General features: G+C 44.3%; 1 protein-coding gene across 10 annotated transcripts in view; it reads right to left on the reverse strand.

Moving 5' to 3' along the window:
* Window positions 1-16,084, reverse strand: part of LOC137383841 (neuron navigator 1-like) — a 719,754-nt gene that overhangs the window by 214,914 nt on the left and 488,756 nt on the right. The gene's annotated exons all lie outside the window — the stretch shown is intronic.

The following is a 16,084-nucleotide window of genomic DNA, read 5'->3' on the forward strand; positions in this document are numbered from 1 at the left end:
GCTGGGTTGGATGTGTCCTGCTTTTTGTGTACAGGACATACCTGGGCAATTTTCCACATTGCAGGGTAGATGCCAGTGTTGTAGCAGTACTGGAACAGCTTGACTAGGGGGCGTGGCAAGTTCTGGAGCACAGGTCTTCAGTACTATTGCCGGAATATTGTCAGGGCCCATAGCCTTTGCAGCATCCAGCGTCTTCAGTCGTTTCTTGATATCACGTGCAGTGAATCGAATTGGCTGAAGTCTGGCATCTGTGATGGTGGGGACTTCAGGAGGAGGCCGAGATGGATCATCAACTCAGCACTTCTGGCTGAAGATTGTTGCAAATGCTTCAATCTTATTTTTCGCACTGATGTGCTGTGTTCCTCCATCATTGAGGATGGAGATATTTGTGGAGCCACCTTCTCCAGCTAGTTGTTTAATTGTCCACCACCATTCATGGCTGGATGTGGCAGGACTGCACAGCTTAGATCTGATCCGTTGGTTATTGGATCGCTTAGCCCTGTCTATCGCATGCTGCTTACGCAGTTTGGCATGCAGATAGTCCTGTGTTGTAGCTTCACCAGGTTGACACCTCATTTTGAGGTATGCCTGGTGCTGCTCCTGGCATGCCCTCCTGCACTCTTCATTCAACCAAGGTTGGTCTCCTGGCTTGATGGTAACGGTAGAGCGGGGGATATGCTGGGCCATGAGGTTACAGATTGTGGTCGAGTACAATTCTGCTGCTGCTGATGGCCCACAGCGCCTCATGGATGCCCAGTTTTGCACTGCTAGGTCTGTTTGAAACCTATCCCATTTAGCACGGTGGCAGTGCCGCACAACACGATGGAGAGTATCCTCAATGTGAAGGCGGGACTTCGTCTCCACAAGGACTGTGCAGTGGTCACTCCTACCAATACTGTCATGGACAGATGCATCTGCAGCAGGCAGATTGGTGAGGTCAAGGTCAAGTATGTTTTTCCCTCTTGTTGGTTACCTCGCCACCTACTGCATACCCAGTCTAGCAACTATATCCTTTAGGACTCAGCCAGTTCAGTCAGTAGTGGTGCTACCGAGTCACTCTTGGTGATGGACATTGAAGTCCTCCACCCAGAGAACATTCTGTGCCCTTGCCACCTTCAGTGCTTCCTCCAAGTGCTGTTCAATATGGCGGAGTACTGACTCATCAGCCTAGGGAGGGCGGTAGATGGTAATCAGCAGGAGGTTTACTTGTGCATGTTTGACCTGCTGCCATGAGAATTCATGAGGTCCGGAGTCGATGTTGAGGACTCCCAGGGCAACTCCCTCCCGACTGTATACCACTGTGCCAACTGCATACCTCCTGGCCTCCTTTCTGCAAACCAAACTTGGATAACCAATATGTTAGAGCTTCAACTCATTTTGTGAGCAGGTAAATGGAATCAAACAGCATTATCGCTTCAGGTTGCTACCAACTCCTATTTATCATGACTACCAGAGAAAGTTTCTTCCAGCTACACAAAAATCACAGTGCGCTACTTATCAATATCAAACCCAACATGATTTTTGAAGTGTGCCGGGAATCAGGCAAGTTATAATATATAACTAGTGCAATCATTCTTGTGGACCAAAGCACAATGCAGAGACTCACTTCCTGCCAACTGAAATCTCTTAGAAAGCCTTCAAACTATCCGTAACTGCATTTTTATTGCACTCTAAGCTGAACAGAAAGGTGCTAGCACCATTTTGAGGTAAATTACTTGTACACATTTGATGTTATTGCTTCTCAGTGCTACTTGCTGTGAGTATTTAAAGAATTGATAGACCCACAGGGTTGCCACAGTGGCCTAAATTTAGTGAGCTCATTTGGAGCACAAATGGAGGTATGGGGTCCGGAGAATAGCGTTGGAGGCAGCCATCCAGAAGTCTGACATTGTGATTTCAGTCCTGGATTTAGACAGTGGCGGGAAAGCACCAAGGAGGTGTTGCCACCCCGAGGCGATGGGGCTGCCATTTGAATTGTGGAGCAGTTACCTCTACTACATTTGCATGCAATTGAAAGTGACTTAGTGGGGGGGGCGGGTGCGGGATTAAGTGGACGACGGGCAGCCCTCCTGTGCCTTCTGATTCCCAGCCATTAAAAAGCGGCCTCCGTGCCATGATAGGAAGGCTGCCATGACAAGCATTGTATAGGGAAAGAAGGGGGAGCGGAGACCATTGTCGGCACACAGTGCTGTGCACTCTGCATGGGTGCGCTTGGTCTCGGGTGGTCAGCACGAGTGGCCACACTGCTGGGTCATCTGCTCAGGGGGGTCATACTGCTGGGAGAGAGGGTTGGCTATCAGCAAGTGTGGGCGCTGAGGGCCATCAGCATGGAAACAGAGAGCAGTAGCAAAGGCAAAGGTGACAAGGAAACTTGGTCTCTGCAAAGTCAGCGCTCTGGAGGCCTATTGATCAGCTGGCATGCTTCTCATACATCCAATCTTTGTGGACCCCCATGGCCTGAGGCATCGCCTCCAATGGAGAGAAGGCCAGAAGGTAGTTGCAGCTGCCCAGGAGGCTCCACGACGAGAGTGACAGCAGCTGGCCAGGGCCCACCTGTGCCAGAGAGTGTAACAGACTCAACACAGCTACCTCCAATGTCTGAGTGAAAGTGTCAGTGAAGACTGCAGCTCTCCAGGAAGACTGTCACAGACTTATGCACCCGGCTTCAGGACCCGTTGCGACCTATGGGATTTGGGGGTCACCCTATGCCAGTGGCCCTGAAGATCGTAGTGACACTAAACTTTTATGTGTCTGGAACTTTCCAGTGATCCACCAGGGACAGGTGTGGGGTCCCCCAGACAGCAGTCCACTGTTGCATCAAGGAAGCGACCAATGCCAGACAGATGCTGACAATCAGGCACAAAGGGCCATCACTGGATTCTCACAGGTGCTAGGTGTGATAGATCGCATGCATGTGGCCACCAAGGCTCCAACAGACCAGCCAGTTGCCTTCCTCAACAGCAAGGATGTTGATTCCATTAACGTTCAACTTGACTGTGACCACCAAAAGCATTTCCTGCAGGCGTGTGCCCATTTCCTGGGAAGCAGCCACAATGGCTACGAACTTCGACAGTCCCAGGTGCCACAGCTATTCAGGCCCCCGCTCACCTTCAGCGATGGATTCCAGGGGATAAGGGCTACCCATTGAAGACATTGCTACTGACACGTGTGAGAAACCCTCGCAATGAGCAGAGGAAAGATGCAACACTTGCCACGTCTCCACTCAGCGACTATCAAGCAGGCCATTAGGCTGCAGAAAATGAGATTCTGGTACCTGGATTAATCCCTGCAGTCTGCCCGTGAGGGTCTTGTGTATCATCATTGTCTGCTTGGCTCTGCACAATCTAGCACTGCAGAGGGGGGAGACAAGTTGCAGCAAACATTAGTGGGAGCTGTTTATCGGCCACCAAAGAGTAGTGGTAATGTTGAACCCGATATAAATCAGGAAATTAGAGGTGCATGTAACATGCATAATACAGTAATAATAGGTGACTTCAATTTACATATAGACTGGGTAAACCTAATCAGCATTAATGCTGTGGAGGATGAATTCCTGGAGTGTGTGTCAGATGGATTTCTGCAGCAGTACGTTGAAGAACAACTAGGGATCGGGCTATTTTAAATTTGGTATTATGTAATCAGAAAGGGTTAATTAATAACCTTGCTGTAAAGGAGCCTTTGGGCATTAGTGGCCATACTATGGTAGAATTTTACATTAAGTTTGAATGTGATATGGTTCATTCTGAAACTAGGGTCTCAAATCTGAACAAAGGAAATTATGAAGGTACGAGGGGCAATAGATTGGGAAAATACACTAAAAGATTTGACAGTTGACAGACAATGGCTAGTATTTAAAGTATTACATGGTCTACAACATATACATTCCTCTAAGACACAAAAACCCAACAGAAAAGATGAAGCAACCGTACATAACAAAAGAAGTTAAAGATTGCATTAGATCAAAGGAAATGGCTTACAAGATTGACAGAAAAAGTGGTAAACCCACAGATTGGGAATAATTTAGAATCCAGCAAAGGAGGACCAAGAAACTGATAAAGAAAGAGGAAAGAAAATATGAATGCAAGCTAGCAAGAAACATAAAAGCAGACTGTAAAAGCTTCTTTAGGAATGTGAAAAGGAAAAGATTAGCAAGGACAAATGTGGGTCCACTACAGGCGAGACAGAGAATTTGTAATGGAGAATAGGGAAATGGCAGAGAAACTAAACAATTACTTTGTGTCTGTCTTCACAGAGGTAATTACAGAAAATCTCCCAGAAATACCAGGGAACCAAGCAACCTGTGAAAATGAGGAACTGAAAGAAATTATGAATAAAGAGGTAATACTCAAAAAATTAACTGGATTGAAGGCTGATAAATCCCCTTGGACCAGATAAGCTACATCTCAGAGTGTTGAAGGAGGTGACTATAGGGATAGTGGATGCATTGGTGGTTATCTTTCAAAATTCTATAGACTCTGGAAAGGTTCCTGCAGATTGAAAAGTAGCAAATGTAATCCCACGAATTAAGAAATGAGGGAGAGAGAAAACGGGGAACTATAAACCTGTTAGTTTGACATCAGTGATAGGGAAAATGTAAAAATCTGTTATAAAGGACATGATAACTAGACACTTGGAAAATAATTATATGATTGGTAAGAGTCAACATGGATTTATGAAAGGGAAATCACGTTTGACAAACCAGTTGGAGTTTTTTGAGGATATTACTTATAGCATAGAAAAAAGGGAACCAGTGGATGTGGTGTATTTGAATTTTCAGAAGGATTTTAATAAGGTCCCACAAAGGAGGTTAGTAAACAAAATTAGAGCACATGGGATTGGGGTAATATGCTGGTATCGATTGAGAATTGGTTAATGGACAGAAAGCAGAGAGTAGGAATAAACAGGTCATTCTCAGAATGGCACTCTATTACTAGTGGGGTACCACAAGGATCAGTGCTGGGGCCACAGCTGTTTTCAATCTATATAAATGGATGTGGGGACCAAATGTAATATTTCCAAATTTGCAGATGATACAAAACTAGGTGGGAATGTAAGTTGTGAGGTGGATGCAAGGAGGCTTCAAGGGGGCTCGGCGGGCTAAGTGAATGGGCAAGAACACGGCATATGGACTATAATGTGAATAAGTGTGAAGTTAACTACTTTGGTAGAAAAAACAGAAATGCAGAGTATTTCTTAAATGGAGAGAGGTTGGGAAGCGTTGATGTCCAAAAGGACCTGGGTGTCCTTGTTCATGAGTCACTACGAGCTAGCATGCAGTTCGGCAAGCAATTAGGAAGGCAAATAGAATGTTGGCCTTCATCACAAGGGGTTTTGAGTACAGGAGTAAAGAAATCTTGCTGAAATTGTATACAGCCTCAGTGACACCACACCTGGAGTACTGCGTACAGTTTTGGTCTCCTCATCTAAGGAAGGATATACATGCCATTGAGGAAGTGCAACGAAGTTCACCAGGCCAAACCCTGCGATGGCAGGATTGTCTAAGGAGAAGAGATTGAGGAAACTGGGCCAGTATTCTCGAGAGCTTCAAAGAACGAGAGGTGATCACATTGAAATTTAGGATGTTTCCCCTGGCTGATGAGTCTAGAACCAGGGGACATAGTCTCAGAATAAGAGATAGGCCATTTAAGACTGAGATGAGGAAGAATTTCTTCACTCAGAGGGTGGTGAATCCTTGGAATCCTGTACGAGGGCTTTGGAAGCTCAATCATTGAGCATGTTCAAGACAGAAATTGATAGATATCTGGATACGAATGACATCAAGCAATATGGGGATAGCGTGGGAAAGTGGCGTTGAAGTAGATGATCAGCCATGATCTAACTGAATAGCAGAACAAGCTCGATGGGCTGAATGGCCTACTTCTGCTCCTATATTCCTAGGCCCTGCCTGAAGAGGACATGATTGATCACCATTCCTCAACTGACGAGGAGGATGTGGAGGAGGCTGACGAGCAGGCAGCACTGGAGCTTGAACCCCTTGCACTGTAGGCCAGGCACATTGAGTGACGGGCCAAGGAGGCAAGAGGCAATCTCATACCATGATGGCCTCTCACAGTGAAAACAATAAACACTTAGCCAAAAGCATTCAATCTGTCACTTCTTTCTACTTGGGTTCCATGTCTAGCGCCCAGCTTAACCACGCACTCTGTCACATCTCAGACACTTACCAAAGGAGGGCTGTGCCTGCACTGGCAGCCCAATAAGACAGAAGGGTGAAGTCAGCATCTCACAATTAAGGCATGAAAGAATAAGCATTTCCCACAATGAATGTTAACTTGAATAATGAAAAAACTGTGTAATGTGAAATAAATGACAAATGTCAAACACCTCGTGAAAACCTAAGTGTGTCTAGGTGGTTTCCTTAATATGTTGACATGTACTTCTATGTGGTGTAACCCCTGCGATAGCAGCTGGGTTGGAGCAGGCTGCTGAACCTCCCTGCTGACCAGAGAAGGACGAGAACTTGGAGAAGACTCCAGGAGCCTCGTCCTTCTCTCGCCATGCCATTGCTGATTTGAGCTCATGGCCAAGTCGATGGTGTGCAGGTCTGCACCCATCTGTGGGATCTGGCTCTCCATGAGGGTTGCCAACCTTTTGATGGAGGAAGCCATATGCTCGCATGCCTGAGACATGGCAGTACTCATGGCATGGCTGGACTCCTCTAACATCTGTTCATGGCTGTGCATTGCTTCTGGCATTTCTGCCAGATGTTGCCATACCTCTCTCTGCAACTCCAACATGCCCTGTGCTGTTAACACCAGAGGCTCATCATCAGCCTGAGGCTCAGAATGGGTCCGGCCACCCACAGTTCTCTTCCTGTCAGAGGCCTTGGCTGTCACAGCCTCAGCCAGCTGCTTAGGCGCATGTGCGGTGCTCTCACCAGCTTGTGACCCTGATTCTAAAGCTGAATGGGAATCCACCAAGGTGAAAGCATCTGCGCTGGTGGAAGGTGCAAGAGAGTCATGTGACAGTGCAGCATCCTCTCACTGCTCCTCCTCAGAGATTGATTGCTGCCCCTCTTCTGATGGAATCTTTTGTGGATCTCGGTCTGCATTAGAGAACACAAACATGTGTGGGTTAGGCTGTGCAGATCTCTTCATGATATCCAGGCACGGTGTGGATCTCCAGAAGTGCATTGGATGTTGACCTAAGACGATCTTCACTGACCTGCTCGGTGACTCCAGTCTCACCATTCACTATTGAGCGGCCACCCTGCGTCCCTGCAAACTCCAGTGCTTCGTCCTCAGCTGCTGAGAGAGGCCTCAGATGAATCTCCTTCATCTGTTCCGGCAGCAGGCTATTTCTGCAGCTGGAGTTGTGGGGAATCATGGGTAAGCCTGATCCCGTGACTTCCCGGAAGCAGTGTCCAGCCCGACCCGACCCGAGACCGAATGCTGGAGTTGGAATTTCGACCCGACCCGGACACATGTAGTCGGGTCTAGTCGGGTTGGGTAGACAGGCTTTACTCTGGAGTCACCTGAAGCCGCATTCGGTGCCTTGAATCCTGCCCCCATCGCGTAATTGGCCGGGGCCCGCGCCTCCATTATTATAATTGGCCACCTGCTGCACAAGTGAAAAGTGGCGATGACGCCCACTTCCTGATCCACCACCGGAAGCTGTGACAGGAATGTTAAATCCAGCCTAGTGTGGGCAGGATTTTTCACATTGCTACCATCTGTTTGTAAACAGTGGTGGGGTGATTAGGAGGAGAAAAAGGATTAGGGAGCCATTCCATTGGATCCATGGCATCAGCTGCTCCTTCCAAGATCGACTGCACTTGGAAAAACAGGTGGTTTGAAAAATTCGAAATACATTTTTTATATCTTCATGAGCATTGTCAACCAGGCTACAGTGCAGTAAGAACTACAGCCATTCTCCACCTCCTCTAAGGCAGGAAACCCAGCAACAGTGGAAATATCAACCAATGTCCTCCAATAAGCCAATGAACCTGACTCCAGAACATACTCTAGGGTCAAGACAAAGAGACACGAGTAAGTGCAATGCAAGAATCTAGGCCAGTAATTTTTTCTGTCAAAAAGAGGCATGGAGCAGAGACTCTGCTTCTCTCGAGGGAGATAAGAACATGAAGATGACTCAATCCATGGGTCAATCCTAAATCATCTTTAAGAACTCACAGAGTGACTAAAAAGGAAAACATGACTGCAGGAATATGAGTACACAGCAGGCTGGGTTCCTGCTTTTATTCCCAAGGAATAACCGATGATCCCAGGGAGAACTTCTAACGTGTTATCAATAGAATTTGACATATTGCGACAAAAGTTTGTCTGGATATTAACATAACTCATCAGCATTTTAGGTACAAGTTGCTGATGCCTGTCACAATTCCAAAGGCAGCTTGCACATTTGAAGAGTGCAAGGGTAAGACCCAGGATAGAGAGTCGTATAGATAACAGAGGGTTGACCATGACTGCGGAGTCTGGGGTTTGGGGTGGAGAGGTGCAATACTGATCCTCCTGCTTCCACAAGAAAGATTTTGTAAAAATTTGCATTAAACAAACATACTTTTAGTTGATTGCCTCTAAGAAGCCTGAGCGGAGCAGGCCTGTTACACCATTTCAATGAGGGGATATAAACCAGCATTAGGCCCCTCATTTACATATGTAAGATACCTAAACGCCTGGCTTAGGTGGTAACCAGGGATGCCAGATAAATGGCCTGAACCAATTTCAGGTCAAACATTTTTTTTTGTATCGGGCATTGATCCCAAAATTGGGCCTCATTATGTCAATTTTTCACACTTATCGTGTTCGCAACATGATCCAATTTCTACCTCACTAAGTTTTCCTGTCAATTTATGTAAAATCAACCAAATGTTGTATTAATAGTAGAGTTTTAATCTAAGGATAGGAATAGTAAATGCCTGAGTTTACAAGTCACAAGCAACAGTAAACACTCACTGGTACATGTTAACGTATGGAATAGGCTTAACACAACCTTAAATGTATGTGAAAGGTTTGGTCATTGACATATTTAAATTGTGGAAAGGTGGCATTGCAGAGAGTGTGTTGCTATGTTTGTAAATGGTAAAAGGAGATGGAGCCAAAAATCTATTCTCAGCTAATATGGTCACTTAAGAAAATTCTTTGGGTTTCCTGAGAAACGGCTGCAAGATAAACATACATTTTCACATGTCTACCACATGTATGACACAGCAGGGCCAATTTATAAATTAGGGAGGCTCATGCTTGGCCAGATATATTGAGAATCAGGGATATATTGCCTTTGAATTCCTGACATGCGCAGCCAGCAAATGAGGCTTCCATTCAATTAGTGACAAAATCTGAGGCAGAGCATGTTAAATGCCAATGTCCTGCTTCTCCAGTCTTGAATATGAGAAAGGAATATAATTTTGAAGTATGAAATTAATTATACATAATTAACACTTATTAATATTCTGAAGCCTTTTTCTTAACAAGTCTAGGACCTTCTTATGAGGTCACCAGTGCAGAACAAAACTGTGTTAAATCAGAGTGAGTTCTCCACAAACTGTGAGAATTTTTGTAATTAACAGCTTTAAGGTATTAAACATAATCACAAGAGACAGACACAACAGTAAATATAAAAATGTCTTTCCTTGGAACAATCTACCAGTTTAATATAATACAGTATCTTAAAAGGGAAGTTGTAAGTTCTGAAATATAGACTGGATAATACCCATCCTCATTATCAATAACATTTGTGGAGGATGCAAACTTTAAATAAAAACAGTAATTGGCACTTACTGCTATCTTGTAAGCTAGCAGAGAGCCTCAGACAAATGGGCTCTTTCATACTAGAGATAAATTGTTGCGAAGTTTCCCTGAGGTGATGTCTGCCTGGAAACTTCAATTTTCTAAGCTGCAATATCCTGAAATCTTCTGCCCAATTCCACTACTATTAACAGTCTCTCACCCAAATAGGTCAAAACAACCTTGAACATCAAGAAGCAGACGCCTAAAGCAGATTTGTCTTTTTTTTAAACCTTTAACTAAAGCAGCCTTATCCAGCCGAAAACTATTCACTGACATGAAGCTTTGGAAGGACGACCAATTCAACGACTTGTGAAACTAATAGGTAGATGGCGGAAGCCCCAAATATAGTAACTAGATGCATACTGTTAATTGTTCCCCTCTCTTCTATTTTTAAATGGAAAATATTTCTATACTTAAAAACGGATGACATATTAAGAGAAGCTTCTACAACTTAGTTCATTAAGGAATGTGATTTTGGCATGTAAGTGGTCTGTAATTTAGATTATGCTTTTTGAAAAAAATTGCCAGATGCTGCTGCCATTCAATAGACTGTGACTGCAACTTAACAAAGAGGGTGTGGCCACTTACTTTGGATTGCAGTATCTAATTACTACATCTCACTGCAATAGTCATAATGCCAAACTTCACTTTTATCATCAGTTAAATCCTTTGTCCAAAGATTTTAAAGGAGATTAAGTGGACAAGAATCATTGCACAACAAAGTTTGTTGCTGTTTCTATTGTCCTTCGTCTCTGCAAATCTATCTCACTCGAGTTTCATACTTTCCCTCCCTGGCAGATGTGAATTTAATTATCTTACATGCTATCCAATCATTAGACATGTATGTGCTCAATCCACATTGGCACAACAGCTGACTGGGACCTTGCTACCATATTTTAAACAGAACTGGAACTTGCCTATGAAAGAATATTCAAAATAATTAAGCAGTAGCATTTCATTTTGCACAATACATCATAAATTTAATGATCGAATTATATTAAACATATACAGTGGTTCATTTTCCTAATCTTTTCCCCCAGGGGAATGGTCATCCAATGAGAACAAAGGTCATGAAAAAATGGGTGAAGTAACAAAAGGGCCAGGTGCCATAATCTCTGTATTCACCCCTTTATCCTAGCCACAGAGCATGCCTTTGGCTTCGTAGTAGTATTCTCACCCCAGTGTCAGAGGTACAGCGGAGAATCCTACTCCAGACAGTGAAGACTTTTTTTTTGTTTGTGGGATGTGGGCGTCGCTGGTTATGCCAGCAGTTATTGCCCGTCCCAAATTGCCCTTGAAGATGGTGGTGAGCTGCCTTCTTGAACCGCTGCAGCCATTTGCCTGTAGGTACTCCAATGGTGCTGGTAGGAAGAGAGTTCCAGAATTTTAACCCAGTGACAGTGAAGGAACGGCGATATAATTCCAAGTCAGGATGGTGTGTGGGTTGGAGGGACACTTGCAGGTGGTGGCGTTCCCATGCACCTGCTGCCCTTGTCCTTCTAGGTGGTAGAAGCCGCAGGTTTGGAAGGTGCTGTCTAAGGAGACTTGCTGCAGTGCATCTGGTAGATGGTACACAGTGCTGCCACTCTGCATCAGTGGTGAAGGGAGTGAATATTGAGGGTGGTGAATGAGGTGCCAATCAAGCAGGCTGCTTTGCCCTGGATGGTGTCGAGCTTGTGAGTGTTGTTGGAGCTGTACCCATCCAGGCAAGTGGAGAGTATGCCATCACACTCCTGACTTGTGCCTTGCAGATGGTGGACGGGCATTGGGGAGTCAGGAGGTGAGTTACTCGCCACAGAATACTCAGTCTCTGACCTACTCGTAGCCACAGCATTTAGGTGGCTGCTATAGTTCAGTTTCTGGTCAATGGAAACCCCCACAATGTCAATAGTGGGGGATTCAGCAATCATATTGCCTTTGAACATTAAGGGGAGATGGTTAGATTGTCTCCTATTTAACATGGTCATTGCCTGGCACTTGTGTGGCATGAAATGTTACTTGCCACCTATCAGCCCAAGCCTGGATGTTGTCCAGATTTTGCTGCATCTGGACACAGACTGCTTCAGTATCTGAGGAGTTGCAAATGGTGCTGAACATTGAGCAATCATTAGCAAACATCCCCACTTCTGACCTTATGATGGAGGGAAGGTCATTGAAGCAGCAGCTCAAAATGGTTGGGCCTAGGACACTACCCTGAGGATCTCCTGCAATGATGTCCTGGGGCTGAGATGATTGACCTCCAACAACCACAATCATCTTCCTTCATGCTAGGTATGACTCCAATCAGCAGAGACTTTTCCCTTGGTTCCCATTGACTCCAGATTTGCTAGGGCTCCTTGATGCCATACTCGGTCAAATGCTGCCTCAATGTCAAGGGCAGTCACTCTCGCCCCACCTCTTGGTTCAGCACTTTTGTCCATGTTTGGACAAAGGCTGCAATGAGGTCAGGAACTGAATGGCCCTGGCGGAACTTAAACTGGGCATCAGTGAGCAGATTATTGCTGAGCAAATGTCGCTTGACAGCACCGTCGATGACACCTTCCATCACTTTGCTTATGAGACTTGGGGCATGATTTTGGCTTTTGGGTCGGGTTCCCGATGTCAGGGTCAAATGGAGATCAGGACCCCGCACTGTGTAGGAAACACAGTCACCTGCAGGTGTTTTACCCTGAATTGGCAAATTAATGGCCAGAGGGCTGGTTAACTGTCCAATTAAGCATGTCAGACGGGCTCTTGAAGCTGGAGGGCCAACATGAGACCCTCCAGCTTGGAAGAAGATGAAGCCAGAGGTACAGATAGAAGAGAGAGGGCGCCTCCATTTTGAGGCACCCTCTCATCAACTTTTAACACTTTTATATTTAAAAATGGCCTCAGCAGTCGGGCAACCATTGTGGAGGAGGTGCATCTCCATAGGGTGGCCTGTGGTCGTAGCTGTGGTCAGGCAGACTAGGAGAGCCTCAAGGTCTGCCTGGAGCGCTGGCCTCCTGATCTGCCGCTGAGTGGTTACCTCCGGGCAGATGGCCTGGCTGTTGACCTCTCAGGAGCCTGCAAATCAACTGGAAAATTCCAGTTGTCCTCTGTAAATGGCCAATTAAGGTGAATTAACCCACCTTAATTGGCTATCTGCTGCAAATGGGAGGGTAACCCTTCCGACCCCCATACGGCCTCCGGGAAAATGGCCCGAGGAGGGATGGTGCTAGCAAACCAGTATGCTGGCTGGTAGCACAAATTTTTGTGTCTGCCCTGCTCAGTACTTGCCCCCACATGGGGGCGAAAATTCTGCCCTTGAGCTTTGGCTCTGAATTCTGGATCAAAATCCAACAGGATACCTGCGTCCGATGGGTGTGGGTGCTCCACCTCCATCCATCAGCGTATGGATGTGATAACTCATAAAACCTCTTGCGTAGAGGACTAACTGCCCTATTGGCTGGGATAAAGCTGGTTATATCCATGGAAAAGAGTTCACATTGCAGCCTGTCAGGTGGTTAATAGACCTGAAAATCCTTCCACTAAAATGAAAGACTTGCATTTATACAGAGCATTTCACAACCACCAGACATCCCAAATCAGTTTACAGCATTGAAATACTTTTGAAGTGTAGTCATTGTTGTAATCTAGGAAAGATTACAGCCAATTTGCACACAGAAAGCTCTCAAAATTAGCAATGTGATAATACAAACATATGAATTAGGAGCAGGAGTAGGCCACTAAATAAGTTCATGGCTGAACTGGTTACTCCACATTCCCACCTACCCCTGATATCCTTTCACTCCCTTGCTCATCAGGAATTTATCTACCTCTACCTTAAAAATATTCAAAGAATCTGCTTCCACCGCCTTTTGAAGAGTTCCAAACACTCACGACCCTCTGAGAAAATTTTTTTCCATCTCTGTCTTAAATGGGCAACACCCTATTTTTAAATAGTGACCCCTAGTTCTAGATCCACCCACAAGAGAAAACACCCTTTCCACATCCACCCTGTCAAGACCCCTCAGGATCTTGTTTCAATCAAGTAGCCTCTTACTCTTCTAAACTCCAGTAGATACAAGCCTAGCCTGTCCAACCTTTCCTTATAAAACAACCTGCCCATTCCACTTTACTTTCATTTTTAGTCATTTTTAGTTATTTTTTCTTCCTTTTTTTTTTACATTCCTTTTTACATTTTTTACAATCTTTTTTTGCATTTATTTCATTTCATCTTAGTTTGTTCAGTTTGCTTACCCACTGTTTTTTTCAGGTTGTTTTTCTTCAGGTTTGCACTTGCTGCTGTTCAATATTCAGTATATTCACACCTAATCTGTACTAATGCTTTGTCTTTCAACACACCATTAACATATTGTTTGCCTTTGCTCCGTGACCTTTTGGTCAGCTATGTGGCCTGGTCCAATCTGCACCTTCTCCTTTGTTATCTCTTGCCCAACCCCCACCTCACTTGTTTATAATCTGTGACTTTTCTAACATTTGTCAGTTCCGAAGAAGGGTCACTGACCCGAAACGTTAACTCTGCTTCTCTTTCCACAGATGCTGCCAGACCTGCTGAGTGAATCCAGCATTTCTTGTTTTTGTGCCCATTCCAGTTATTGGTGGAGTAAACCTTCTCTGAATTGCTTCCAACGCATTTACATCCTTCATTAAATAAGGAGACCAAAACAGTACACAGTACTCCAGATGTGAGCACATAATTGCCTTTTTTGTGATGTAATTGAGGGATAAATATTGGCCAGGACACTGGGGATAATTCATCCATTCTTCTTCAAATAGTGGCATGGGATCTTTTGCATCCACCTGAGGGGGAAGACGGTGTCTGGGTTTAACGTTTCATCCAAAATATGGCATTTCCAACCGTGCAACACTCCCTCAGTACAGCACTGGAGTGTCAGCCTTGACTCTTGTACTTCACACTATTCTCCAAGGGAAGAGCCAGAGGCCAAGCCAGGCCAGCGCCTACAATTGGTGCAAGCCTAGTGCTGTTGTAAAGAAGGTAGAAGGTGTCCGTTTTCATTCCCTTGCAGTTGGGTTAGTGGAACACCTAGACACATGGTGCTCCATGATAATGGCAGACTTGTGAATCATTTGTTGTCAGTTGCAACTAAAGTCCAGCGCCAGACCACTTGATTAAATAACTAATGCAGCAGTAGTTTAGAACAAGCGGCTTTAGGAGCAGCTATTAGTGCCGCATGTCTGCACTTATTCAGTTTCCTGACTTTCTTTGCTATAATTTATATAACTGATTTCATTCAAGACACTCCAAATGAAGGTTTGAATCAAAGCACTTTATTGTAATTTGCCTTAGGGTCAAAAATGAACAGCTGACTATCCACACAATCAGACAGTGTAGTAGGTGTAGATATTTAGCCGAATTACTCCTCCCACTGCTTCAACACTATTTCATTGTAGTACTTTGATAAATCCTGCATTTTTGTTTTTATTACTGTATCTGCATCAAGAAGTTTTAAATTAATTGTAAAATAACATGCAGCTAATCAACTTTAGATAGACACAGACACTTGCAGAATTAGATGGATAATTTCATTTCAAACCTCAACAAAAATAAGCAGTTAGCTTATACTTGCAATGTTTACCATATTTAGAAATAAGATTTTATTTTCATAAATTAAATATTTTAGAACAGAATTCTACACTGGCATATGACAATTATGGGCTCCCATCTTGGATGCATCCTACAAATGACTTAAATGCTTCATAAATTGGAATCTGGTGCTACAAATGGACCACAATATATACAACAACAGATGTCTGAACTTGTGTTACACTCTATCAGAATTTTCAGGCATCTGTTTTATTCAAAGTAGTCTCTATCTGTCTCCTTCCCCACTAACTCATTATTGCAGGAACGTTACTGAATGTGAAGTTGAAAGCTGGAATTTTAAAATTGTGCAACTTGCAGATATGTTCCTTCTCACAAATGTTACTAGACCAGTGCTGTATTGTCTTACAATGATAAATTTACTAAACTTTTGAGTTACTTGGTAATTACATACAATTTAAGTCATACATTTTCTGTTGGGATGTACAAAAATTACAGCAGAACTATTTTGACCCCAACTACTATTCTACTAATAGTACAAGCTACTGTTCATTTCATGGTTACTGTCACTGCTCCCTGCAGTTCTACCACTTCAAAGTAAAAACAAAGCATTGGCCTGTTTTGCCATTTCCTAGATTTTTTTTCTTTTACTGTCTGGCTAAACTGCTCCTTCTTATAGCAGAAGCAGAAGTTTTGTTTCAAGATTAATGTCCCAATTCACTATTGAAAGACCAGCACCAGAAAAAAAAACTTCTTTCCAGACTTA

The sequence above is a fragment of the Heterodontus francisci genome, chromosome 25, assembly GCF_036365525.1.
Source record: "Heterodontus francisci isolate sHetFra1 chromosome 25, sHetFra1.hap1, whole genome shotgun sequence".
NCBI lineage: Eukaryota > Metazoa > Chordata > Chondrichthyes > Heterodontiformes > Heterodontidae > Heterodontus > Heterodontus francisci.